The 27925-nt window shown below is 41.5% G+C and overlaps 1 long non-coding RNA gene across 1 annotated transcript; it reads right to left on the reverse strand.

Annotated features, from left to right (window-relative positions):
• Positions 1–24485: 24485 nt before the first annotated feature.
• LOC308173732 lies at positions 24486–27625 on the reverse strand. The gene is made up of 4 exons (XR_013937908.1): positions 27528–27625; positions 26051–26134; positions 25865–25958; positions 24486–24954 (listed from the first exon to the last, which is right to left on the reverse strand). It is a non-coding gene; the product is annotated as an uncharacterized lncRNA (long non-coding RNA).
• Positions 27626–27925: the final 300 nt, after the last annotated feature.

Here is a 27925-nt window from a genome sequence, read left to right on the forward strand (position 1 = left end):
AGTGAATTAAAATAAAACATTTTAAACAGGACTTCGTAAACATACTGACAGGAAAGCTGATCATAAAATACAAATGCCAGCTGCTGTAGCAGAATAACATTGGTTTCTCACACAAAGCTTGGAGAAAACCACCACAAACAAAAAGAACACTGTGAGACAGTACGGAAGAAACAGAGGAGGTTACTCTGTGACTCTAACCTCCACAAGAAAGTTGTTGCTGAGCATGGAGAACAGATTTCTTATGCCTTCTTCTGCAGGCAGAGACCTTTTTAGGTTGTGACACCAAGTGAGCAGGACAGAGAAACATGTCAGTGTAAGACGCGTGAAAATCTGCAGTTTATGGCAGATCAAATGTACCGACATGGGCTCTCAGAGTCAAAGCACCTAGATGAAATGGCTGACAGCACTGTCTGCAAAAGCGTTGCAGTCATGTGCGTATGGGGAACGCCAACAATGGAAACTGACCATGTATCCCCTTACCAAAATCTCCATCAAATGGTGTGGTCAATTTAACCCAGTGGTGTTTAGAGAAAATTGACCATTCAAAAACAGATGAGTCTGAGAAGACAAGCACAATCACTGTAAAAACAAATGTGCCAATAACAGGATGAGCTCGCTACTCAGTTTCAAGACAGTCTCTTTCAAATTTCGCAGACACATCTTTAACATCCAGTGGCAGTACAATGTCTGCAGAATTATAAAAGATAATCTGACCTCCAGGGACTGCCTCATATAAACCCCTCAAAAAAAGTTCGGAAACGCTTTTCTTGTTGATTATTCCTCCCCTTTAATTATACCACACGTTTAGCTGTGTTGCTCATTCCACGAATGCATGATCCTTACAAGTAGTACCTCGTTGTAAAGTTGACTAATCATGCTTTCCAACGATATAAAAGACAATACCAATTGGTATTATTAACGGGGAGGAATAATCAACAACAAAAAGCGTTTCCGAACTTTTTTTGAGGGGTTTATATAGATTTCAGTGAACACTTGCAAGTATGCAAATGAAATCCAGTCTGTGCACTTTGGGGGGGGTCACATCAACAAGTGGTGTTTAAGGTAGTTATTATTATTATTATTATTATCCTTATGTATTGTTTTATCCACTGTTGTCCTCCTACTCTAGTTTCGTTCTTGCTTACTGTTGTGGTTGTTTCCCTGTCCTTCTCGTTGTCTTGTCTGTCAGTCTGTTGGTTGATTGTTTGTCTTGTATAAGTGTAGTCCCCCTTTCCATCCTCCCCTTTCCCTCCCACACTGACCTCCCCATTAACCCCCCACCCCCACTCTCCCCTTGAACCCCCTTCCCTCCTTCCCCCCACCCCCCCCCCCCCCCCATCCCTCCCATCCCTCCCACTTCCATCCCTCCCCATCCTGACCCTGGTCTCCCCCCCCTCTCCCCACCCTTCATCTTAAATATATCAAAATAAATAAATAAAAGTACTATGGTCCCCCATTCTGGGGGGGGTGGAGGTAAGGGCCTTATGCCCGGGGGGGGGGGGGGGGGGGGGGGGGGGGAAAGTGACCCTCCACAGTGGTGTTCTCTATGTGCAGGACCAGCCCCCCCATTCCCTTTAGTACAACCTCCCCAGATAGAAGGCACGACCCAGTGGCTATACGGGCTCATCTTGACCCCATCCTGGAGATGGTGAAAAATCACTGGCCTGATATCAGCACGTTCATTTCTCCAGCGATGGCCCTGCCACCCAATACAAGCAAAAGGGCAATTTCTACATGATTTGCTCAGAACCTCACCAGAAGGGCTTCTCCAAAACCACCTGGAACTTCTTTTAGGCAAGCCATGGGAAGGGTGCTTTTTTATTTTTTTGCCATTTAGCAGACGCTTTTAATCCAAAGCGATTTACAATTACGAATTACAGGGACATTCCCCCTGGAGTAACTGAGGGCTAAGTACCTTACTCAAGGGCACACTAGTAGTGGTGTGGTTTCAGGTGGGATTTGAACTCACAACCTTCCGATCATAAGTCCAACTCACTATCCACTAGACCACCACCACCCTACGGGTGCTCCGGATGGGGTGGGGGGGGGGGGTGCATTAAAGAGGTCAGCCGACACCCTGGTCCGTCGAGGAAGGGATATTCCAGATGCGCTCTCTTTCTCCCAGGAGTTAAAGGACTCTGGAACAGAGATTAAACTCTTCTATGTAAGCGAGGAAGATGTTGAGACTAGGGCACGGAAAATGCTGGGAGGTACCTCTTGTGGCGATAAAGGGAACCATGAAAATACATAAAGTTTTGAGCATCACACCTGGCATTCTCAAATACAGAGACATTAGTTGTTTCTGCCAGGTAGCAGAGGGTGTGTGGGATTGCCAATGTTACAGTCAATGTGTGGGCGTGTGGGCGTGTGTGTGTGTGTGTGTGTGTGTGTGTGTGCGAGGGGAATGCGGAGGCTGGCTAAATGAAGCTGGACAGATGCGGAGCACAGTGGAGCTGGCCCCTGTCCACACAGAGGAGAGGAGACTTGGTTGAGAACTGGTGACTATGTCACTCTGTCTGTCCCTCACTGTGATGAGGAGACTGGGATTGCCAATGTTAGTCTCCATGAAGTCATCGTAGGAGCTGTGCCACCTACAGGAAGTGTCCCCTCTGCTCCACAACAACAACACCACCGACCTGATGTCATTGAGCCTCACCATAGAGGGCAGTGGTGTATTCTGAGGTATGATGACCAACCATACCCTGGCATTATACTGGACGTGGAAGTGCACAACATAGAAGTGAAGTGCATGCACAGGAATGGAGCAAACTGTTTTTTTCTGGCCATGCCCAAGAAAAGCTGAGGCAGTTTCTTGCCCAAGAACTCCTCGACACATGGCCAGCCAGGGATTAAACCGCCGAACCATCGACCTTGCGATCATTAGACGCCGGCTCTACCTCGTGAGCCACAGCCACCCACAGTTCTGTTGGTTCCATTGTAACAGGCAAACTAAAAGCACAGCTCACATACAGTATGTGAAAATCCTTAACACTTAACACACTAGTATTTGTCCTAAACTAAGGGGAAAATGTGTTAGAGTATGGAAATTAGGGGTGGGCATCAATGATCGACGATCGATAATTGATTGATAAGGATCTTGGTCGATCACAAAATATTTTGCTCGATAATCATTAATAAATTGAGTGGAAATTAGTTTGTCCACGTAATGTGTGAGAAATGAACTTTGCATTTGCCTTCTCATTGAATTTCGCAACGCAGTACGGCATGATGCAACAAGTTACGCCGCTCATTGCAAACACTGCGCAGTGACATATACAACACGACAACGACCCCGATGAAATACCACCTGCAAACAGTACATCCGACCCTGATTGCTCTTTCGCTACCTTCTCAGCCCTCCATCACGTCTCATCTAATACGCGGGAGGTGTGATGCACAAGGAGAAGAGAAAGTAACGATGGCCATCTGCAAATTAATCTAAACAGATTCAGGACCCTCCTTTCATGACTTTTCCTAGATATGTGAGTTCTACCACCCAGTATCCTTACATTTTCAAAATCACATGAGGATAAGCTAGTATGAAGCCATTTTGCTGTTTTTCTGCAGGCTAATTTACAAGCAGCCAACTAGTGGTCGTTGTGTGTAAATAGCAGGTTAGCATTTAAAAGAGGCGGCTCTTTTAGTAGGTAAAAAGGCACGGCTGTTCTAGTCTTAAGGAACTACATATCAGTAGCAATACTTTTTGAAAATATGATTTGAGCCTAGCCGAACACATCCCATGTCAACAAAAACAAACAATACAGTATAATAACTCCTTATTTTGTTGGTTATGAAGAGGCACAAATAAGCGATTCTTTAAGAAAATACAGTATTTTGTCGTTTTTGTCTGAGAAATAAATCAAATCATATTTTCCGGTCGTAATTTGTCTGCAATCTCATTTTGTTCGAAGAAATTGTGAGAAAATCGTAGGGTGAACGCAGTACCGTGAATCGTATCGAATCGTGAGTTGAGTGCATGTTTACATCCCTACCTATTGGTGATCCATGCTCTACTGTATACTCCAAGGATGTTCACTTCACACTCAACCTTGCAGAGCGTCCTCTAGGCTAGTGCACTAGTGGTGCTGAGAGCTGTGGACCCGGCCCTATTAGACACATGAGGGATGTTGTAAGTGTACCCTTGAGAGGATAAATCTATAATTTCATGTAAAAAAGAATGGCATATCTAATGTATACAGCACAGTGTGTGGCGTGTGTGTGTGTGTGTGTGTGTGTGTGTGTGTGTGTGTGTGTGTGCGTGTGTGTGCGAGGGGAATGCGGAGGCTGGCTAAATGAAGCTGGACAGATGCGGAGCACAGTGGAGCTGGCCCCTGTCCACACAGAGGAGGAGACTTGGTAGAGAACTGGTGACTATGTAACTCTGTCTGTCCCTCTGTCTGTCCCTCTGTCTGTCCCTCTGTCTGTCCCTCACTGTGATGAGGAGACTGGCTGATGAGAATTAACCTTCAACACTGGTCCTGGATATCGGCTATGGAAGGGCATAGGCCCTGTGTGTGCGTGTGTGTGTACGTATGTGTGTGTGTGTGTGTGTGTGTGTGTGTGTGTTTCTGTGTGTCTGTGTGTGTGTGTGTGTGTGTGTGTGTGTGTGTGTGTGTGTGTGTGTGTGTGTGTGTGTGTGTGTGTGTGTGTGTGAAAGAGACTGGGAGTTATTTCAGTATACAACACCTGTCTCTGTGATTGGGGGAAATGACCGTCTCTCCTCGTCAAGTAGTGAGACGTTGAGCCTTATTGAACAACCTACTAATAAGAGGATATTCATCATCATCATGGCTGACAGAATGGTATGCTGTTGGGTTAAAGGGGTAAACTATGGCTCATCCAGCCATCTCCTGACAATGGCAATAACTGATGGGTCCACTGGCCTGTATACAGACCATAATGCCGTAATATGACAGAGTGGCATCCTTTCTCTGCTGATTTGCCCCACACGGTGGGTGCCGAAATAATAGCCTCTTGAAACAACTTGCCATGGAAACACTCAAAATGTACATACATACACCCTAATTATACTACAGAGCAGAGCAAAGCAAGCTAGTAGACTATTGGGCTGGCCTGGTCATGCATGCAACATACAGGACTTACTGAAACAGTGTTGGAATTAAGGACAGTGTGTAAGACAATCAAAGCCAGCACAGTATGTTTCTGGTCAGTCCTGTTGTGTGTAAAGCCCATAGAAGTATCACATGTTGAGGTACGCAACATCATTTACTGGAGCCATTCAGGGGCTACTAGCTCCTATAGGTGAAGCTTCCTCGTCATATTCACGAGCTCAAGACAACTTTAGACCAATTCTGTGGATGGATTTTCCTTTTAAAATCATGTCAAATTCCCTAGGAGATTACAAGCATAAATGGTGGTGTTCCATGAGCAAAAATGTATTAAATTGAGTTTTTTAAAAGCATTCTGCAAACTATATAAAAACATGTAACTGTTCAGATATGAAAGGTCTAAGTCACTTCCACTAAGAAAAAGAACAACTTATTTAAATGGTTTGTGTGCGTATATGGAAATAGAACTGTGGGCTCCATCTCAATAGACGCACCGCTGCAAGGAACGGCACATCACATTACAGACCCAGAATAACATCTCACAAAACAAATCCCACTTGACGTGAGGTTATGAATGTTTAGGCTACCAATATGAACCCGTTAAGTTAATGCAGTTAATAGGACTAGGCTGCTACATATCAAAGACAATGATCCTGCAAAAAATGCATAAACGAATTAAGCGCAGCAGCCTTCACACGCAGCAGACGCAACAGACTTCTAGAGCCTGGCTATATTTTAAAAATATATTTATAAACATCTTACCTGGTTGTTCAACATCAGACGACAGAACTGTCAATGCGTTTCCTTATTTCTCTCTGGTGATCATTTCTCCTTTAGTTTGGAACAGGTTGGTTATGTCGGTCGGGGGAAACTGCAGCCGTTTGGTAAGTGTGAAATGCAATCCCCAGTTTTCTCTGTGCCCTGTGCAATTCCCTTCCGTGGGACTTGGGAACGCTATTATAAAGGGAATAACCAGCAATATGCGCGTATTGACAGTTTCCAAATCGTTTCCTTTCTGCTTATATCCTCCGTACTGCAGTTACATTGTGCATTGCATTGTGCAATCTCGTCAAATATCCGCATCCAAACAGTTTGAAATCATCCCTTGTTACTTTTCCCTTAATGAAAATTGTAGTGGTCCAGTTTTGCCCTTTTAAGCATGTCAAACTGATGTCTTTTCCTTCGAGTCCTTTCCTTGTCTTGAGATGTAGCGGACCGTTAATGTGTTTATCTATGGAGCTTCTTCATTCCCAATAAAAAAAACGCGTGTTTTTTTTTCCAAGCCTGGAAATGCTTAGCGCAGCTTTCGGGTGGGCAGCCAACGGAACGCCTCCAAATGTCAATGGTTCTTGTAATTTCTCATAACCTTAGATCACGACAAATACAGAAGAGGTCTATCCCCTGATCGCTCTTTTGGAATGAAACGGACGGATTCACTGCGGTTCCAAAATCACGCCTGGAACGACGCACAGCCGGTGCCCCAGTGAACCCCCTCCCTCACAGAATAGATGGTGCCTGGCTGGAGCTCCCACCCGGTGTGATCAGCATCCAACAACTTGTTTCTGGAGACCAGTAGGCTACGTTTTACATGCACATTGCACACAATAGGATTCTCAGTTTATTACCCACAATATTTCGATTATGCTGTAGGCCTATTAGCCTACATGATGATCCCCTAATATTTCTGGTGTATATTTCATGCAACTGGTGCATACACCAATATTCATTGCAATATTTCATGCAACTGGTGCATACACCAATATTCATTGCAATATTTCATGCAACTGGTGCATACACCAATATTCATTGCAATATTTCATGCAACTGGTGCATACACCAATATTCATTGCAATATTTCATGCAACTGGTGCATACACCAATATTCATTGCAATATTTCATGCAACTGGTGCATACACCGATTAAAGGGTGAATAAGTACAATCGGTTACCATCTACCATGTAAATCACTGCTACTTTTCATGAAGCCTGTTATTATAAATCCAGCAATGTTGCTCGTGTGGTAGCCTACTAGACACTGATGTTGCTTTTGTGAAAAGTGTGAATCATTTAGCCATTTTATTCAATAATTGTGTTTCAACATGCCACGGAATAGACGAATTTAGGCTAATCAATTACGCGCAGCAAGGATGGAGAGACAACTTCTGCATGTCTCCTTGGCTTGTACTCTATGGTGGAGAGTCCTGAGTCGGTCCGATGTTATACAGTGCATGATGCGTCTATGGAGATGTTACACAGTGCATGATGCGTCTATGGAGATGTTAGACAGTGCATGATGCGTCTATGGAGATGTTAGACAGTGCATGATGCGTCTATGGAGATGTTAGACAGTGCATGATGCGTCTATGGAGATGTTAGACAGTGCATGATGCGTCTATGGAGATGTTAGACAGTGCATGATGCGTCTATGGAGATGTTAGACAGTGCATGATGCGTCTATGGAGATGTTAGACAGTGCATGATGCGTCTATGGAGATGTTATACAGTGCATGATGCGTCTATGGAGATGTTAGACAGTGCATGATGCGTCTATGGAGATGTTAGACAGTGCATGATGCGTCTATGGAGATGTTAGACAGTGCATGATGCGTCTATGGAGATGTTACACAGTGCATGATGCGTCTATGGAGATGTTACACAGTGCATGATGCGTCTATGGAGATGCAAGTCGCAATTGCGCTCTATAATCTCCTCTTTGTTGATATTATGTTTTATTTGTCATTCAAGGTCTAATCAGAGTACAGACACTAGAGGAGGCATGCGCAAGTGGCCTTGTTGGAAAAATACTCAAATTGAGGGAAATTCGAAATTAAGTGCTATACATGTCCCAGTCCTATTATACTCTGACTAATAGTTCGATATTCCACGTTTTATTCGAGTAGGCTTATGCTTACTCAGATTAAGGCCATATTAGGGGTAACAAGACCAGAATAACGGTTTTATTCGGAGTATTGTCATATTCCGGATAATAATGTAGGCCATGTAAATGTATACTCACTGTGAGGATAGGTGCAGTGAAATGACCAAGTCCGTGAAATGAAAGATTCAGTCCAACTTTCTCAAATCTTAACGCCAATATCCTGTTGACAACATAGGCTACTATTAAAGTCAGTCGATAGAAGTCCAGTCTTTCCCCTGGCGCATGCACACAGTCATTTAAATTGGTGTAAGCAATAAGCACACACTCTTACAATCAATCCTATGATTTCAAATGCATATTATGTAGATACATCATTGATAGAAGAGGTCTGCGGACTAGAGACAACTTCACCAGGAACCCGCTCACTGGGAGCAATTTGGGGTTCAGTGTCTTGCCCAAATACACTTCAACATGTGGACAGCCGGGGCTCGAACCGACGATTTGCCAACCTTGCCATCATTAGACGGCGGCTCTACCTCCTGCGCCACAGCCGTGTCTTCTGATCAAAATGATTATGCCCAAAAAGTATAAAACATGCATGTCAGTAAAAGATCATGTACAAATATAACTTTCATTGATAGCATTGATGACATTAATCCAGTCATTGTGAGAAGGAAGCCAGTTTCTGCTGTTTGGGGGATCATCAGGGACAGTGCTCTGGGGAGTCAAGGGAACTTTCTGCAGTGAACACATTCACTTCTTATCTCCTGGGTATTAAGATCTATTTTCAGCCAAGAACTCAAGATCTCAATACCTGCTGCAACACAGAACACGGAAAGATGCAGATACTATGACGTTAATACACAACGACAAGAAGCAGCAATAATATGACTTCTTCAGTCACGCACACACTCGCACACACACACTATGAGGGAATTTTAGCACATACAAGATGTGGTGCATTGTACCACATGGTCCCAGTATAATGGATTTAGCAGATTCATATGATTTCCTAATATGCATATACATAACACATATTACACAAGACACATAATTGCATACTGAAATATCTGTGATGCGTATACAATATAATTAATATAACACCCAGGAGGTAAGCCTAATGTTTTAGAATCAATATTCTAGCAAGATTTATGCAATTCATGTCAATTATATTACTCAACATTGTCTCACAGTTGTCTTGTCATTCCTATTCCAGGCATATTAACCTGATTAGATGTTGGTGGAGACTTAATAGGGTATTTGGTACAGGTCTTGTTCATTTTACATTATGCCCCGGAGGACAAACAAACAAACATTGACATTTTGCTGGGTACAATTGGACATCAGCTCCTTCCCTGAATCCATTCATTTGGGTTGCAGATAACCAAGTTGTTAAACTTCTGTAGTAGCAATGTATACTTTTGTAGCAACAATGTAGTGACTATGATAACAATATTGAACATGTTGTTACATAGCATTTTGGTCATTTCTTTATATGGTAAATGGACTGACCTATATAGCGCCTTTATCCAAAGCGCTTTACAACGGCCTCTCATTCACACATTCACACACACACATTCACACATCAATGGCGGCAAGCTACCATGCAAGGTGCCAGCCCGCTCACTGGGAGCAATTTGGGGTTCAGTGTCTTGCCCAAGGACACTTCGACATGTGGCCAGCCGGGGCTCGAACCGCCGATAATGCCAACCTTGTGATCATTAGACGGCGGCTCTACCTCCTGCGCCACAGCCGCCCTTATAATGTCATTGTAATGGAGTTTTATTCCATGGAGACTGCATGGACTTGTCTAGCCACATCATTCAGTGCCTCCTGTCTCCTTTAATTATCAGCATGCTGTTCACAATTGCAAACAAACCTGGTTAATGTCGACATTTGACTCTTATCTAGAGAAAATCTATATCGCTTGAGTTTAAACTTCAGTCATATTTAAAACATATCTATTTTTGTTTATTTTCTGTAAGCATGACCTGACCCATTCAAAATATATAATCAACAAGGTGTTGAATGAGTTGGAAGGTATGTGTGGGTGGTAATCTGAAATGCATGATTTAATTACCAACACACAAACACACATACACACACACACACACACACACACACACACACACATTGAACACTGTGTGAATGATGTGAACAAGAGAGAGCGAACCAACTCACAATTGACAACACCTTTATGCTGAAGTCAGTGAGTGGGTGAATCTGCATTGACGTATTGATTGAGCATGTTGGCAAAGGAAATATGCGTCGGGATGAAATTGACTGGCTTATTACAATACGTACTGTATTGTCAGCAATATAACTCCCTTGCATTCCAAGCATATTGACAATGAAACTAGCTGTGAGATGGACCAACTGCCATGACATAACATACTGTTGTGATAGAAATATTATTGATAAAAATGTTGTCAACATTATAATACTTATGATACTGCTGTATTGCCAATGTAATGGAAATTATGGAAATGTACCATGTACTCTGTTGCGGGGCACTGTACTGCTTGGAAGTAGACTATGGGAAAACAGGAACACCTGTTGTTGACACGATATGTGTCATGCTCTAATTCTTTGGTCCTCATATCGGGATCTGATGTAATGATCAGACTTTTCTTTCGAAAAAATGGGAATACATTTCCACGTTGTTGAAAATCAATGACACATCGCTAGTCAACTAACACAGCTTGTTTTGTGAGCCTGCTAACAATGTAAAGTAGTGTTATTTGTAACTAGGTAGTACCGAATCAATTGCGTTGCAGTATTTTGGCTTGACTAGCGAGTTTGTGTTGTGATTCTCAACAACGTTGAAATGTAGTTCTGTGTTTCAAAAGAAAAGTCCGAACATGTTGATAGGTTGCTGATATGCGTACCAAAAGACTATAGAACGTGTCACATATGTCACACAGTGTCAACATCCCTATCTCTGTCCTTGATTAGTGGACGGTGCTGAGCTGTGCCTCAGAGATTTCACTGAACGTTGTTGAGAGTGTCTTTCCGCTGGCAAGTGTAATCCATTTATATTGTGAATCAAGACCTTTGACTCTTAGTCTCACCTTTACCCGAGGTAATCAGGTGGATTTCCACAACAATTTGGGGGCTCATCTGGGTTGTCTAACCTGAGTGTTCCACCTCTCCACCAGCAGGTCAACCATGCACAAGACTGGGTCATGGAGCCTAAATCCTCCCTCTGAGGGTTAGAAAGGACAGAGGGATCGGGAGTACTCAGTATGGGGATACTTGCAGCGGTGTTGGCATCTTGCAGCGGTTTGAACCCTAACCCTAAGTGTCCCTGAGCAAGGCACTAAACCCCTAATTGCTCCGGGGTCGCCTTCAATGGCTGTGACCCCTTGCCTAGATGCCCCCTCTAGAGCATAAATGCATTTCGTTGCACTCTGTGCAATGACAAACTCTGAATCCCTTTCCCTTACTTAATTTGGAAAGGTGAGACCACAATATTAGTTTAAAAATCCTCAGTTAACTAAGGTATTTGGGTTGGAGTCCCAAATAGAAATTTGGGTTGGAGTCCAAAATAGGTTCACGGTTTGAGTCTGGGGAACAGGTGTTCTCACTAAAGGGCCGACAGGCTTATTAACAATTGTGTTGAGTTGTCTCACTGTTAATCGAGAATAGATACAAGGGCTGACACCTTTTGTGTCAATATCAAGGTAAAAAACAAACTGAGAAAGATGGCAGAATACTTTTTATTATGATGCACTAAGAGCTAAGCCTCAGATGGACCTCAGACCCCTTAATTTACAGACACACCTTGTTTTATTTAATTTCTCAAAATTAATGTAATGTTAATGTACATCTTTAAAATGATTTCCCTAGGACAAGCACCGAGCCGAATTAATGACCCTGAGTCTAGCCAGTGAGTGCGATGAATGGGGACAGACCTACGCATTACTCAGCCATTTGGCAGCAACTGCACTTGTCATTCTGGTGTCAAGTGTCAACTCTGAGAGATTTCTCCACAATGAACAGGGTAAGGACAGAGAGCGTGGCAGTATGACTGAAGTTGCCGATGTGGGCCGAACATTTACTGTAACCCATTACACTTACTTGATGAGCTGCATAATCTTCTTAACTAAAAGAGGGGGACTATGTCACCGGACCCCCTTAACATTTTTCAGATTTAAAAAAAGGCTTAAAACAGTACTGTTACTTCAACTTGATTAACATTACAAATAGCCTAACAGTATATGTTTGCTTAACATAATTGTGTTTGGACTAGTGGATAACTGCAGTGGATAAACTTAATGTTAGTTAACGTTACTTACCTCAAACAATGTTGTGTCTGCAACAAAAGAAAAGCTGTTTTGAGTTGGATGCATTCAGGAATGTTCCAGTGCATATGTGTGTGTGTGTGTGTGTGTGTGTGTGTGTGTGTGTGTGTGTGTGTGTGTGTGTGTGTGTGTGTGTGTGAGCCTTTTGTATGTGTATGTGAGCCTTTAGTCGGGGCGCCACAATCTAGGTAATTAATGGGAAACACTGGATAAGCTCAATGAATACGAGTCAGGTAAGATAAAGAAATAATGACAGAAAGGAAAGTACAGCGTAGAATGGAAGGCATAGGGTATGTGGAAGGAAGAAACTATGAAGAGACAGGCCCAACAACAACAACTAGAAAACCTCAAAGAACAGGCAGATAGAGTAGGGACAACTAACCGGTGCCCTATAGCTGTGTCTAAGCAGGTTGACGCTGTCCCTCCGCCTTGAAAGGGACAACACGGCTTTGCCCGAGATGGAGCTCCAGCCCCGGGCACGCAGACAGATGGTTTGTGAGGACGAGAAAGTGACTGATTACCGACTGCGCTTTGAAAAAAGGGTTGGGATTAGAGTGGCCTAGATGGACCAGGAAGATATGATGGTCCATGGGAACAACAATGCAAACTGAGGACGATAACAGGATTATTACCAGATATACAGAAACATGTAAACAATGGGCTGTGATTGGGCGGGTGGGTTGGAGGTTTTTGGCGGGAGGGACATTCGTGGGAGGAGGGGGAGGAAGGGGACTGTTGGGGGAAAGGGAGATTGGGAAAGGGGGGGGGGGGGTGGAAGGTTTATGTGCATTTTGTATCTCTACTGGATTTTTGTTATTCTATTTCTCTTTTGTTCATGTACCATTCCCTGAAGAAAAAAATATTACAAATTGATAAAAAAAATTAAATAAAAAAAGTAAACAAGAGCTGCGTCACCGACAAGACCGGGTGGACGGGGGACGTCTGGTCTCACATAAAACACAGACGCAGGACCTGCAATTTCACAAACCATATTGGGAAGGACAGTGGTTGAATGCAGTTGAATTACTTTTAACACTTTTATCTATATATTTGTATTCATAGTTGTATCATCCTATTCAATGTTTAGCTATTTATTTTCGATATACAGTATATCTTATCTATTCTTGTCATTTTTATTTTCTTACTATCCTCCTTTTTCTGTTTTTTCTAATGCTGTATGTAAAGCACTTTGAATTGCCCCTGTATGAAATGTGCTATACAAATAAACTTGCCTTGCCTTGCCTTGCCTTGCCTTACATAAAACATGCCGATAAATTCAAGACGCTCCAGATGGCCCAATTGGCCCACTACAGTGGTCAGACAGGCAAAAGACGAAGACAAAGGGAGAAGGGATGACAGAAGTGGTTGTTTCTGTTGTGGTTCAAAAGAACGTTTGGATAAAAGACTGTCCTGAACTAGAAGAGGTTGATGAAGGCCCGCAAGGGATTACAGTCAGCGATCCAAGAGGAGGGTCACCGAGGGGAAGGCCGACAGAAGGGGTACTGACGGTCAGAGGAGAGGGGACAGGAAGCATCGACTGGTGAACCAAACCAAAACGAACGTGCACACAATGTTTAGAAATACAACAGACTGTTAGCGAAAATTCAAGGAAAGAAAATGACCAATATAGTAAATATCACCGTTGACAATTGACAAAAACGTTGACGTTGGCAAGTGGATTAGGAACGATAGAACAGTTCACTGTTCCTCTATCTGGATGATAATGAAGGCATCCAATATCAGAAACACTCATTTTTACTCTCTAATTGTTTCCCTGTAAATGTGTTAGGTAGAGAGCTAATATGTAGCTTAGGGTTATTTCTGTGGTGTTCCTAAAAGGGATTAACATTTAGAAAAGATTTGCTGTGCAAAATGTCATTTTAGGCAGCTAAAATGTTATTTACATGGGATTTGATTATTACTGGGCTGAGATCAGCATCACAAATGTGTTGAATAAAGACAGAGAGTGAAAGGTGTGTACATGGATGAAGATGAATTACACTGTACAGCAAAAGTAACAGAAAGTCAAGATGCACATTTTTGAGAAAGTTTGGTTTGAGAAAGTTGACTTACTCAAGCACACTTAAGTTGACTTCCTGTCAGCACACAGACTTTACTGATGCAAGAATTGATGTTTGCCCTTTCAGTAAGCTATAGAGAGAATTATTCCAGTTTTTGAAGCATTATTAGAGAAAGGGATTATTGTTCCACACCCAAACAGTCCATGCTGCACCTCTATCTTCCAAACAGGAGAGAGCCAAACAGGAAGGCCAAACAAAAGTGTGGAGCTTCGTGCAGGATCATAACAAGGTTAATGAAGCAGTTCATGCACGTAGTACCCATATACAATTATGACAAAGGTACCTGGTAACAGTAAATTCTTCTCAGCGGTCAACCTAGCTAATGCATTATTTAGTATTCCTGTGCACAAGGATTCCCAATATCGGTTTGTCTTTGAATATACTGGCCAATTGTACATGTAGACACAGCCCCCCCCTATTTGCAGCAGCCGTTAGAGATAATTTGGTAGGACTCAAATTAGATGGAGGGAGCAATCTTACAATACAATAATCCCCTGATAAAGAAACATGTAACACAGTGACTCTCTTGAAGTACTTAGCAGAACAAGGCCACAAAGCAAGTTTACAGAAACTACAGTTTGCAAAAGAGAAAGATTGGTATGCATTTTTAATCATATATATAAAAAAAGAAAGCATATAATACATATTCTGTTAAAAGTTCAATCGTACTGAATTATGTCATTACTATACAAGTGCTAGAACGAGTAGCCATCAGATTTGTAATAACGGTGCTATAGACCTCACCATGAATGTCTTTCCTGCCCAGCTTAGGCTTAAAGACACTACCAGTGACAGAATCTATAATCAGTGACGATGTCTGATTCTTGATATATGCCACAGTACAGTGAAAGTATATATTGTAATATTGTATTTGTTAGGATGTTTTAAAATGTACCTTTGTTGTTTTTGTACACATGTTTTATATTGTGTATACTGTGTTGTAATGACTTGCCTCTGTTTTGCCTCTTGGCCAGGTCATCATTGCAAATGAGAAACGGTTCTCAATTGACCTACCTGGTTTGATTTGATTTGATTTGATTTATTGTGGAATTAAAAAGACAGTTTCCAAGGGATAAAAACACATGATAAAGCGCAAGCGCTTATTTCCATCATGGTCCCTGATTGAGGACAGGACAGACAGTTACCATAAAACAAATGTACAGAACATGATACAAACCATAAAAAAACAAACATAGATAGTTACACAAATTCCCTGCACTCCCTACCTATGACGTGTTTCTACTCTGTCATTTCACTGGCTAGCCAGTTCTTTGTTGCACGTTTAAAGCTTACCTCTCCCTCTAAGCTTTTTAGGGCCACTGGAAACTTGTTCCATTCTGAAGCTGCTGTAAATAAAAATGTATTAGTACCCATTGCTGTTCGGAATTTAGGTAAAATAAAGTCTGTAATTCCCTCTTCTGGTTGCATAGTTGTGCCTGAAGAGGGAATACAGACTTTATTTTACCTAAATTCCGGTTAAATAAAGGTTGAATAAAAATAAAATAAAGAAAGAGCATTTGGTGTTTTTTCTCCCGCATGTTGCTTCTGTCTTAGCTGCGTTGTGTTGGCTGTCTAATGACACATCTACATGTATTGTGTTGGCTGTACCGGTGTTGTGCCTCACACTCACATGTTGCTGAGATCTCCTTTCTCCAATCCAGGTTGATCTCAGAGACTGAACATTTCTTTGCAATCGTTTTCCCTTGGTATAAGTAGCCTTGACAACCAATGGTTCTCCAGCCTAATGGTCCTTTGGTCCTAATGGCTCCTAATGGTCCTTCTCCTGTTTCCATAGCATGAGCAGGCTTGATGTACAAGTACACCCCCCTGGACATGACACTGGTATGTCGCAGGGTCTTACCCCCAATCCAACCCTTAATGCTGAGTGCCAAGCAGGGAGGCATCGGGTACCATTTGTTATAGTCTTTGGTATGACTCGGCCGGGAGTCGAACTCACAACCTCCCAATCTCAGCGGACACTTTATTTATTTATTTTTATAGTTATTTTTTCTGAGTGGAGCAGTCCCACTCATATTTTTCATTTTTATTGACAGATACAGTAGAGAATTAGACAGGAAGGATGGGTGAGAGAGAGAGGAGGGATGACATGCAGGATATGTCCCCGGACGGAATTGAACCGGGGACCCTGCGGTTACATGGTCAACGCTTAACCCGCTACGCCACCTAAGCTCCCCTCAGCGGAAACTTTAACCGCAAGGCCACTGAGCTGGTTTCCCTTGGTATGGTACTGGTAAATTGACAAGGCAGTCGATTAGCATGGCAGAGCCACTACAACAACTAGATAATGAGACAGCCGAAAGCCACCGGGGCATGAGCGCTGACATGATATCAATTTGGACCGTTACATTACAAAAATAATAAGGTTTGGCTGGTGAAGTTGTTAACATTAAGGGGTAAAATGTTCAAAGGGGGGGACTGTGCTAGAAATATGATTGATAGAAATATTGTCAACATTATAATACTTATGATACTGCTGTATTGCCAATGTAATAGGCCTCATGATACTTACGATACTGCTGTATTGCCAATGTAATATGCCTGCTTTATTGAAATGTACCATGGATTCTGTTGCTGGGCACTGTACTGCTTGGAAGTACTTGCAGTACTTGGCACCTGTTGTTTATACGGTTCCCACTGTCAACATCCCTATCTCTGCCCTTGATTATGTGCTTTACGGAGGACGGTTCGGAGCTGTGCCTCAGAGATTTCACTGAACGTTGTTGAGAGTGTCTCACCACTGGCAAGTGTAATACATGTCTATAGTGAATCCAGACCTTTGACTCCTAGTCTCACCTTTACCAGAAGTAATCAGGTGGATTTCCCTCAACGCTGTTTCCTTGTTAGCGGCAACACATCTCTAGTCTGAACTAAACAGACTCTGTTTCTGCTCCATGCGAGGAGTTTATGGATCGTTGCATTAAAGATCAGCTTCTGAAAATGTCTTGATCTAAGTGGTCTTGACTGATTAACGTAAAGGAAATATAAAGGCTATGGTTAAATTGCTGTTGCGTAAATCTGGCTCTGATATTAGCCAGTGCCTCCCCAAACAGGATTTCCTTGCAATGTCTGAGACTGTTAGATACCATGCGGTCAGTAAGATTAGGGATATTCAAGAGCAGGCTTGATAGATCTTTGTCTGCTGTTTAGACAAATGATGTTTAGAGACGACTGCTGGAGTGTAGCCACAGTCTTTTGTCTTTGCTTAAGCCTTTAAACCCGATTAGTAACCATACATATTTCTGCTCCAAAAACTGTCGATGCTCATTGAAGGTGGATTTATTTTTTCTCACACTTTATATATCTACATAACAATCTGAACATCCTGTTTGGGATGCATTTAAATATACAGACTTATTGCATTTAAATATACAGACTTATTGCATTTAAATATACAGACTTTAAAGCTAATTCAGACACTAACTGTGATGGATGTGTTAGTGTATAACTGAGTGTGTCTCTGTGGAGCCTCCGTGGAGCGGTGTGTGTGTGTGTGTGTGTGTGTGTAAGCTGTAAGAGCTACCATAGCTCAATTCCGAGACTTGGATTCAACACTGTGATCAACCAGCCTGCTTAGCACACACACACACACACACACACACACACACACACACACACATACATATGCACACACGCACATGCACACACACACACACACACACACACACACACACACATGCACACACACACACACACACACATATGCACACACACACATGCACACGCACACACGCATACACAGACACACACACACACACACAGACACACACACACACACACACACACACCTAATCACACACAATACTTTATGGATGAGCCTTGTTCACTCTGCAGCAGTCCCCAGCGGGGTGAACAGAGAACATCGCGCCGCCACACACAAGACCAGTGAGGCTCACTCCCCCGCCTGACAGCATCTCAGCAGCTCTGTGTAGGAGTTTGATTTACAACCCAGAGTAACCAGTGGTTCAATGCCCCTGGGAACCAGAGCAGGCCTAGGTTAGGCGGCGGAGGTAAATATTCAGCAGGTATGAATCAGGCGCGGGTAGATCTCTACGCCTCTACGGTTTGCTAACAGTCAGCTAACAGTATAGACCCCTGTTCTCCCCTAAACTGACAGCTAGCTAATGGCTCTGGGTCCCCTCCAAGAGCTAGGGAGACGGGAGGGGGAGAGGGAGGTCTAGAGAGAGAGAGAGAGAGCAAGAGAGTGAGAGAGAGAGAGAGAGAGAGAGAGAGAGAGAGAATAAGATTGACTGCTGGAGCAGGAAGCTAAGAGCTTCCATGCTATTATTACATCCTCACCATAAAAACCCATTTACATTACATTACATTTTACATTTTGGGCATTTAGCAGATGCCTTCATACAAAGCATCTTAGTATAAGTAAGTGAATCATCTAGCCATCAACGCTTGCAGGAAAAGTACTATACAAATACAAGTTGTTATTATTATTATAATTATTATCGTCATCATAAATAATTGTAATAGTTCTCTCAACAGTGTATTATTAACACAGAAATTAACATTGAAATCTATAATTAAAGTGAAAATGCTAGATCTTAAGGCTGAATGCTTTTTTTTTTTCTTCTTTTTCTTTTATATAGTAGAAAAACTTTACAGGAGGGTCGTGGAGAGGAGGAGGACTTTAGGAGGGACAGTTAAGATCTGAGTAGCCTGAACAGATGGGTCTTCAGCAGGGGCGGCGCTAGGGGGTGGCTACTTGGGATCAAGCCCCGGATGTTTTCTGAAAAGCCCCGAATGTTTTACTTTCAAAAAAAAAAAAAAAAAGTTTTTAAAAAAAAACTCTCGTGAGTAACGTGCAGTACCGGAGTCTCTTCCGAAGTCTCTCTCTCGAAGGAAGTGTAAGGATGGATATCCCAAAGTTGTTTTCAACAAAACAAGCGCCAAGAACTGTTGCAGCAGCAGTATCAGCAGCTGACAACAATGACGTCACCAGCAGTGATGACATAGATGATGTTTCAGGTTTGTGAATCTTATTAGAAAGGTGACTGACTCACTGACACTACTTTTCCGGTTTGCTAATGCTAGCTGGCTATCATAACATAACGTTATGTTATAATGAAAATGAAACATAGCAAGGTACTGTTACGGTACATGGTAAGAAATCAAACAAAGGATAATACTTATACAAATAAAGTGAATAACAGGCTGATAGTCTTTGATATCTGCACTCTGGTTGACTGAGTAACAAGTGAAAAAGAATGATGTAACGTTAATGTTACAGCTAGTAAACATGGAGTAACCATATTAAGTATGCCCTTATGGTAGTCTGTATGTATACAGAATATGACTAAATCTATCCTAAGATGTAACGCTAACTAACTAAGTTTGTTTAATGTCCCAGGGGGGATTTGATTTCACAGTACTATACACAGGCCAACAATACATGTAATATATCGTCATATAACACAGGACAAGACTCTAAATACAATATAAGTGGTGAGCACAGAGTCTGCCCTGATATACATACTGTAACATAACTAGCCTCAGCCCATCAATTATGTAATTCTATACAGATATAAATGATGGTGACTGACAGGGGGAGCTACGTGTGCTGACCTCCCTCTGTGCCCAGAACCACCACAATTAGTTTGCTTCATTAAAGGGTGTGAATGTATATGTGTTCTCCAGTGCCTTTTGTCCGCTTTAAGGTGGTGGTAAGTTGAAGGTTGAAGGCACATTTTTCCGGCGCGCTCCGCGCGCACATTATATTCTCCCTCTGGGCTAAGCCCCGGATCTCCTACGATCCTAAATCCGCCCCTGGCTGCAATGCTCTTCAATACCAGCAGGGGTCGCAGGGGGACACTAAGAAGTGTGTTTATACGTGTCATACAATGTCAGTTGCTTCTTTCATCATTGTGGATATTTTTTATTTGACATTTACATTACCGGCATCATAGGCTATTCACTATCATTGTCATGTTCTTATATCACGTCATATATCATACCTCCACTATGATTGGAAATTAAGTAGTGTCCAGTTGTGGAATTATATTTAGCAGTAGCAATATTCCGAGTCTGGGGCAGTTCTTGTGCGTTCTGCCCTGCTGGTTGCACGATGCAGGACAGCTGTGAAAGGAGACAGACCAGGCAATGTTCAGGCTACCGTTCAGACATACCCTACATGTTATTTTACTTTAACCTGTCTCTGTCTGTGTCTGCGCTTGGGTTCCCTATCTGACCGTAACACAACGCGTCGAACCTTGAGGCGGACGGGCTACAACAGCAGAAGGCCACATCGGGTTCCACTTCTCTCAGCCAAGAACAGAAAGCTGAGTCTGCAGTGGGCACAGGCTCACCAAAACTGGACAATTGAAGACTGGAACAACATAGCCTGGTCTGATGAATCTCGATTTCTGCTGAGGCACACAGATGGTAGGGTCAGAATTTGGCGCCAACAGCATGACTTCATGGTTTCAACCTGTCTTCTGTCAACAGTCCAAGCTGGTGGAGGTGGTGTAATGGTGTGGGGAATATTTTCTTGGCACACTTTGGGCCTGTTAATACAAATTAATCATAGCTTGAATGCTACAGCCTATTTGAGTATTTTTGCTGACCATGTGCATCCTTTCATGGCCAATTATTTTGACTACTTCCAGCATGATAATGTACGATGTCACAAAGCAAAAGTCACTGCACCTGAATCCAATAGAACACCTTTGGGATGTGGTAGAACGGGAGATTCACCATTTTAAAGTGCACCTGAAAAATCGGCAGGAATTGCATGATGCAATCATGGACCATCATGGACCAGAATCTCAGAATCTCAAAGGAATGTTTCCAACATCTTTTGGAATCAATACCATGAAGAATTGAGGCTGTTTTTAGAGCAAAGGGAGGCCCTACCCAGTATTAGTATAGTAATAATAAATAGTTTGGTGACAGTATTATATTTAGTGACAATTTTGTGAATTCAGAGTGGTTTGCCCATATTTTCATGCATAATGTGAACGCTCCAAATTAAATGAACCAAACTGAATAGTGGGCATAGAAAACACACTGCCACCTAGCGATGTGACGGTGTAATTGCAGCGCGGCCTACGCAGAAGTGTAAAGTGCGAGAGCCCTTACGTAGGGAACGTAAGCACGTAAAAAAAAATAAAAAAAATAAAAAAAATAAAAAACGTTTAAATAGGCCTTTCGCAGCTCCACCAAGCGGGTTAACTCCTCTTGGTGTAGTGTTAGCGCGGCCGGTTGCTATGCGGGAGATCGGGGTTCGACTCCCGCATGGAAGGGCCAGGAATTCGCCCGCGCATGGAAGGAAGGAAGGAAGGAAGGAACTCGCTGCTCCAACAAGGGAGTTAACTCTTTTGGTGTTGTGGTTAGCGGCTATTGCAAAACGTCACGTTTGACGTCAGGCTTAACAACCGGATAGCAACGCATTACATTTGCTCACCTCTAATGGACTTTTTTAATTTTATTTTTTTCATCCTTTTGTTATCAAAAAATACATTTTACATTTTATAGTTGACAATGATTTACAAAAAGACAGTCAATGACGCAAAGCATAAAGACTTTGACCCCTGTGAGTAAAAATACATCTTTGCACTCGATCAAATTTCAGGACCCTCCTTTCATGACCTTTCCTAGATATGTGCGTTCTACCCCCCAGTATCCTTACATTTTCAAAATCTAGCTAGTATAAAGTTATTTTGCAGTATTTGTGTGTGTTTGTGTGTGATTGTTTTTATATCATCTGTGTGAATATGCAGCTTGGAGTATTCAAAGCTGATACAACATGAAATTAATTAAATGACAGTACTATCTATGGGTCATCGTGCATTAAATCAAGAATTGAATCATGCTTGTAACATGTGTACTTTTAAAAACGTTTAAATTATTCACATCATAGAACTTTTATTTACAACAAGCATAACAACAAAAAGATCGCTATTATGCCGCTTTGAGCTTTGTGAGCAGAAGTGTAAAGTGCGAGAGCCCTTACGTAGGGAACGTAAGCACGTAAAAAAAAAAAAAAAAAAAAAAAAAAAACTTAAATAGGCCTTTCGCAGCAACACCAAGCGGGTTAACTGTCTTGGTGTAGTGGTTAGAGCGGTCGGTTGGTATGCGGGAGATCGGGGTTCGACTCCCGCATGGAAGGAAGTGAATCAGCTCCGCCAAGGGAGTTAACTCTTTTGGTGTTTTTAACTCTTTTGGTGTTGTGTTTAGCGCGGCCGGCTATTGCAAAACGTCACGTTTGACGTCAGGCTTAACAACCGGATAGCAACGCATTACATTTGCTCACCTCTAATGGACTTTTTTAATTTTATTTTTTTCATCCTTTTGTTATCAAAAAATACATTTTGCATTTTATAGTTGACAATGATTTACAAAAAGACAGTCAATGACGCAAAGCATAAAGACTTTTGACCCCTGTGAGTAAAAATAAATCTTTGCACTCGATCACATTTCAGGACCCTCCTTTCATGACCTTTCCTAGATATGTGCGTTCTACCCCCCAGTATCCTTACATTTTCAAAATCTAGCTAGTATAAAGTTATTTTGCAGTATTTGTGTGTGTTTGTGTGTGATTGTTTTTATATCATCTGTGTGAATATGCAGCTTGGAGTATTCAAAGCTGATACAACATGACATTAATTAAATGACAGTACTATCTATGGGTCATTGTGCATTAAATCAAGAATTGAATCATGCTTGTAACATGTGTACTTTTAAAAACTTTTAAATTATTCACATCATAGAACTTTTATTTACAAGCATAACAACAAAAAGATCGCTATTATGCCGCTTTGAGCTTTGTGCGCAGAAGTGTAAAGTGCGAGAGCCCTTACGTAGGGAACGTAAGCACGTAAAAAAAACAAAAAAAAAAAAAACTTAAATAGGCCTTTCACAGCAACACCAAGCGGGTTAACTGTCTTGGTGTAGTGGTTAGAGCGGTCGGTTGGTATGCGGGAGATCGGGGTTCGACTCCCGCATGGAAGGAAGTGAATCAGCTCCGCCAAGAGAGTTAACTCTTTTGGTGTTTTTAACTCTTTTGGTGTTGTGTTTAGCGCGGCCGGCTATTGCAAAACGTCACGTTTGACGTCAGGCTTAACAACCGGATAGCAACGCATTACATTTGCTCACCTCTAATGGACTTTTTTAATTTTATTTTTTTCATCCTTTTGTTATCAAAAAATACATTTTACATTTTATAGTTGACAATGATTTACAAAAAGACAGTCAATGACGCAAAGCATAAAGACTTTTGACCCCTGTGAGTAAAAATAAATCTTTGCACTCGATCACATTTCAGGACCCTCCTTTCATGACCTTTCCTAGATATGTGCGTTCTACCCCCCAGTATCCTTACATTTTCAAAATCTAGCTAGTATAAAGTTATTTTGCAGTATTTGTGTGTGTTTGTGTGTGATTGTTTTTATATCATCTGTGTGAATATGCAGCTTGGAGTATTCAAAGCTGATACAACATGACATTAATTAAATGACAGTACTATCTATGGGTCATTGTGCATTAAATCAAGAATTGAATCATGCTTGTAACATGTGTACTTTTAAAAACTTTTAAATTATTCACATCATAGAACTTTTATTTACAAGCATAACAACAAAAAGATCGCTATTATGCCGCTTTGAGCTTTGTGCGCAGAAGTGTAAAGTGCGAGAGCCCTTACGTAGGGAACGTAAGCACGTAAAAAAAAAAAAAAAAAAAAAAACTTAAATAGGCCTTTCGCAGCAACACCAAGCGGGTTAACTGTCTTGGTGTAGTGGTTAGAGCGGTCGGTTGGTATGCGGGAGATCGGGGTTCGACTCCCGCAGGCCAGTCGCGTGTTGCTATAACGGAGATTTTTAACCGTTTATTGACCCTTTCTTGCCGTCTTTTCAGCCGTGGGTTCGAATCCACCTGAGGACATTACTGTCAAAAATATTTTCTTTTTTAAAGTCTTAATCAATTAAATGTTTAATGTAACACAACATGTTTTGATGATTTATAATTCATTTCATTAAAGAAAACAGGACATCTTATGCTATTTATTGGTTTAACATTGCAATGTATTCTGCCCTGTTGAGTTCTCTAACCCTAAGCTCCATTGTTGATGTTAATGTAACCATTATACTGTTTTAAAACATACACAGACACGTGGATGTATTGAACTCCACACTTGATTTATTAAAAAGCACACACGCACAACTGCTAAACCATGTACATAAAAAATAAACAAAACGGATTAAACCTTGGTTGTATCGAACTAAAACAAAATGTGCATATTTAAAACAATTTCCAACAGTGTTACAACATTAATTAATCATTTCATTGTAAATAAAAACTCTACTATGTGTGTGTGTGTGTGTGTGTGTGTGTGTGTGTGTGTACAGTCTCTTTCCCTTCTAAGGTGCCACACTGATCAGGACCCTGGCCACTCAACCCATGGCCATTCAGCCCCATCTTCATCCAGATGCTCTGATGGGGACAGCAGTTCCAGCGGCCGACATTGTGATCGTAGCTGGGGATGGAAGGCTCAGCTGCAGGCTGTGTTGGGGGCGGAGGGAGAGAGGCTGCAGGCTGCGTTGGGGGCGGAGGGAGAGAGGCTGCAGACTGTGATGGAGGAGCATGGTGTGGCAGTGCTGCATGACAACAAAATAAATAGGAAACACATGTTAAACCAAAAAGGAGCTGTGCATAGACTTCAGTTAAAAAACATGCCAGAGTATTGAGGCAGCACTGTATGCTGCTCTGCTCTGGTAGGGGCAGGGTGCTTCACATGACACTTCTAGTATCAGAGAGAGTAGTACATTCACCATTTTTAAATCTAGAACCAAAAAATTACAGAAAGAACATCAGTTCTGTGATCATTAATTGTATTGATGATGATGATGATGATGATGATGATGTGTGTGTGTCTTAACTAGTGTAATGTTGTGTTGTAATGTTTTTACTTTATTTTTATTTTTATTATCAACATCATTTATATATATATATATATATATGTTACGGTACATGTGGGAATACGGTACATGTGGGAAAACTAGGGTTAGGGTTAGGTGCTAAGGTGCTACGGTTAGGGTTAGGGATAGGGATAGGGTTAGGGTTAGACATGCCATCATGTACCAAGTCGACGTAGCACCTAACCCTAACACTAGTTTTCCCACATGTGCCGTCTTCTCACATGTACCGTAACATATATATATATATTTATTATTATTATTCCATTGTTGATTAGAACTTTATTGTATCTTAGTCATTTGTATTAGTGTATCCTGTTTCCCTATTGTCTTGTTACCCTTCCCCCAGGGACTACAGATGGAAATTAGCTCTGAACTATATCTGAAGCAATATATGTATTGTGCATTATCCCTGTCAAATAAACTAATAAACAAACATGTAATGTAGGATCTAAGGTAATAGGATGCAAAAGAAGTCTCAATAGTTTGTTAAATATCCACAGCAAAGTACCAACATTTACAGATGACTTTCAATCAAAATAACAGACCTGGTTGAAATTGTGTGCAATATAAATAAACTGAAATGACATACTGTATTCCCACACGGCGGGTTCTAGAGTGTAGGCCTAAGGATGGGGCCCAGGCAAGCCGCTGAGGAGGTATTGGCAGCAGGACCATCACTGGAGCTGAAGGAGGAGGTAACATGAAACTTCACACAACTGGAAATCACTTTGACAGTGAATAAAGATGGGACACACAGTAATGTACATGAATTAACCTTGCAAAGGAGACGCAGTCACATCGGATTCATCATCATGAGCTGGTCTCAAGAGTGTAACTGAAGCAGTCAGTTTGCTCCTCACTGTAAAAGAAAATAAAGTGTTATTCTCTCCCTCACTAATGCCTGGCTTATTCATCATGCTTGTAAATGGGTTATAGCCACATTCTGTCATTACCTGTTATAGTCTGTCAAGCTGATTTGAACATTAATAAGTCTCAGTATGTCTACTCTGATGTGAATATGTCTCATCTGATGAGAATTACATATACATTGGTATATAGGCTATTTGTTATGAATGGATATTTAGTTCAATGTTCACTTCTTTAAAGCAGGTAAAGCCTCAGTGACGGTATGCATGTTTAAACACATTGATTGTGAAATCAAGGGTTTGGTATGTTTCTAAATTGTATGGGTGTCACCTGCTCAAAATGCCTCTTACATACTGTAATGTACATGCCAAACCCTTGAAACACATCTTCAAAAAGGATGCAAAAAGAGAACTCGTATGAACACTTATCCTCCTCCTACAAATAGATACAATATGGAATGTAATAAAACATGCAATTACACATGTACTGTACAGAGCAGACATACATTGTAAATACATGTAGGCTAACTAAACTTGTAAATAAACTAACTGTACATACATTTACACTTTAATTGTCCTATAATATAAATTACACCTGATTGATTTGATTTGATTTAGGCCTATTTGAAAGTTAATATCACAGCGTAACACTGGGGGATTTACTAAATGACAACATTGTGGGCACTGCTAGGCAGCAGTCATATCATTTGCACATTAGTATGTACAATACTGGTGTACATATTATGTACAGTAGCCTAATGTTGTATAGTATGGCCAGGCTATCATTGTGCAAAACTGTGTAGACTAGCATTGCAGTAGTATCTAAAACATTGCACAACCATAACACTATGAATAACTCGCAAGACGGTTCGCAAAACCCACACACTGTTATTAACATTGTTAATTTAACAACTGTTGAACAAAGTATTGAGACAGCAGACTTGTCCGATGTGTAGCCGTACAGTAGCTTGGCAAATCAATATCGAAATAGCTTTGAATATGTTACCTATATATATATATATATATATATATATATACATATATGTTACCGTAGACACGTCCGGACCTGACAGACATGTCCGATAACGAGTCAAGTACAGCAAAAGTACCGTAAATTGAAAACTGTCCGCTTTCCAGATTCAGATTCAGATTCAGATAACGTTTATTGCCATTATGCATACACATATAGGAATTTGCTTCGGCATTACAGTAAGTGCGTTTATACTTTTTTCACGTGTATACAAAAACAAATGCAAAAAAACAGGGCAACACAGGACAGACAACAGTGCATTGGATAGTGCAACATATATAAAGTGCAGTGCTTTCTGCAGCCCCTCTTGTATGTCTACTTATTATATATTATTACAGTTAATGTTTGTGACTTACCTATTAACCAAACGAAGAAAGTAAACGTGAGAGTTTAGAACGCGAGAAAGACGGTACGCTGTCTTTGCCTTTCAGGAAATAGTGCAGTCGAGTTGATTTCAGTGTTGTGACGTGACGTCACTGCTCAATGCGCCACAAAACCATCCGGTGGCCGAAAATATATGAACTATATAGAACTACCAAAGTGAACGGGATCTTAACTACTGCCATAGACAATGAATGGGCCAATGCAAAGTCTATGGCAGTAGTGTAGGCATATCTCTCGATTGCCGCGCCGCATGGAAGGAAGTGAATCAGCTCCGCCAAGAGAGTTAACTCTTTTGGTGTTTTTAACTCTTTTGGTGTTGTGTTTAGCGCGGCCGGCTATTGCAAAACGTCACGTTTGACGTCAGGCTTAA

The sequence above is a fragment of the Nansenia antarctica genome (assembly GCF_963989245.1).
Source record: "Nansenia antarctica genome assembly, chromosome: 19".
Taxonomy (NCBI): Eukaryota; Metazoa; Chordata; class Actinopteri; order Argentiniformes; family Microstomatidae; genus Nansenia; species Nansenia antarctica.